Source organism: Cajanus cajan, chromosome 1 (genome assembly GCF_000230855.2).
Source record: "Cajanus cajan strain Asha chromosome 1, NIPB_CcT2T_4, whole genome shotgun sequence".
NCBI classification, from domain to species: Eukaryota; Viridiplantae; Streptophyta; class Magnoliopsida; order Fabales; family Fabaceae; genus Cajanus; species Cajanus cajan.
In genome coordinates this window covers 42835368-42837665 of record NC_138517.1, presented here as the reverse complement: position 1 = coordinate 42837665, position 2298 = coordinate 42835368, and the positions used below count along the sequence as shown (strand labels likewise).

The 2298-nt window shown below is 36.2% G+C and overlaps 1 non-coding gene across 1 annotated transcript; it reads left to right on the top strand.

The window, feature by feature from the left end:
• Positions 1–2191: 2191 nt before the first annotated feature.
• Positions 2192–2298, top strand: LOC145953989 (small nucleolar RNA R71). Its single transcript, XR_014431201.1, has one exon. It is a non-coding gene; the product is annotated as a small nucleolar RNA R71 (small nucleolar RNA).

Below are 2298 nucleotides of genomic sequence, written 5' to 3'. Positions count from 1 at the left end.
TCAGATATAGCATAAATTACCTTAGCATCCAATAATTTCAAAATTTCTTTCTTTACCTCTTCTTTCATCTTGGGATTTAGTCTTCTTTGAGCTTCAACAGAAGGTTTGGATCCTTCCTCCAAGAAGATGCGATGCATACAAAATGAGGAGCTAATTCCCTTTATATCAGCCATAGTATATCCAATAACTTTTCTAAATTTTCTCAACTCATTGAGAAGTTTTTCAGTTTCTTTTTCATTTAAAGCTGAATTTACTATGACTGGATAAGTGGAATTAGCCCCCAAAAACTCATACCTTAAAGATGAAGGAAGTGGTTTAAGTTCTAACTTTGGAGAGTTTTCTTCTTGCCAATCTGTTGAAGACTCAAGAAGACTTTCTACTAGAGGATCTTTTTCTTTACACGGGGGACTTGAATCGATCAAGCAAGCATAATTAGGTTGAATCCCCTCAAGATCTATGTGCTTTCCTCCAACTAGAAAATTCTCCAAGGGATCCCTCAAAATAGATCTCATGACTTCTTCCTCCATGTCTTTAGGCAATATATCAACCCTGCAGCAAATATTTTCAAGAGAAGGTTGTCTAACAGATTTAGCAATATTAAATTCCATTGTTTCATCATTAATGGATAAGGACAATTTTCCATGTTTGACATCTACTATCACGCCTGCTGTAGCCAAAAATGGTATACCTAGTATGATTGGTATTTGTTTGTCCTCTTCCATTTCTAAAACAACAAAATCTCCCGGAATTAAAAATTTACCTATCTTAACTGGAACATCTTCTAAAATTCCTATGGGATATTTTATAGATCTATCTGCTAACTGGATTGACATTGCTGTAGGCTTTAATTCTCCCATATCTAATTTCTTGCAAATTGATAAAGGCATTAAACTGATACTTGCCCCAAGGTCACATAAGGCTTTTTCAAACCTTAGATTTCCAATGAGACAAGGTATAGAGAAACTACCAGGATCCTTAAGTTTTTTGGGCAAATTATGATGGATCAATGTAACAGTCTCTCTATCATCCAATTTCCTTCGGTTAGCTAAAAGATCCTTAAGAAATTTAGCATATGTAGGCATCTGTTGTAGAGCTTCTACAAATGGAATGTTTACATACACTTGTTTGATCATATTTAAAAAATTTTCAAATTGTCTATCAAGTTTAGTCCTTGCTAACCTTTGAGGAAAAGGAATTGGAGGGTGATAAACAGTTTGAGGCTTTGATGAAGATACTTTTTTCTTTTTCTAATCTCTCTTTTTCAGGTTTTTCAACCATAGGAGAAGCGTCTTCATCAATCTCAATATTATCATTTTGATTAGACACAGGTCTGTCTAATTTCTTCCCACTCCTTAAAGTAACAGCATTAACATTTTCAGCTGGGTTTGCAACTGTTTTACCTGGGAACTTACCTGGAGAATTGTTTGAACTAGGCATCAACTGTGCAATTTGATTTTCCAGCATCTTGTTGTGGAGAGTAATATTCTCAACCTTGACAGCAAGGTTTTGAATAGAATTTGCCATTGAATCATTGGTCTGTTTTTGATTAGTGACAAAATTCTCTATAAGGTTTTCTAATCTTGAAACACTTTGTTGAATTGAGGGTGTCTGTACTGGATTTCCTTCCCCATTAATGAAGTGATTGGACGGACGGAAATTAGGTTGTTGATTGCTAGTTCCTTGAACTGGGTTATTCTTCCAAGAAAAGTTAGGATGATTCTTCCAACCAGGGTTGTATGTGTTGGAATATGGATTACTCTTCTCTCTTCGAGGAGTGTCATAGAAATTATGAGAAGCTGCCACCTGTTCAGTAGTATCTTCTTTTTCTCCAGTAAAAATTGAGGTACAATCTACTGCAGTGTGCCCTTGTTCCCTACAAAGGTCACATACTTGATTTGTAGCCACTGAATTAACCTTAGCTTTTTCCATCTTGTCTAATCTTTGATTAAGAGTATCAAGTTTTGCTAAGAGTAACTCAATATTGTTCACTTCATATCGCCCCGGAGTTCCTTTCCTTGCTGTGACTTCTCTTTCACTGTATTGGCTGTGATTTGAGGCTACATTTTCCAAAATAATCATGCAGTCATTAATAGGTTTCCCCATGAAAGATCCTCCAGCTGCTGAGTCTAATATCATGGTGCTTTGTTGGTCCAATCCTTCAAAGAAAAATTGGATGGTAAGCCAACGGTTGAAGCCATGTTGTGGGCATGCTTGAAGATATCCTTTGAACCGCTCCCATGCTTCATAAATAGTCTCTCCAGTGCCTTGTTGGAAATTAGTGATTTTCTTCCTCAATTC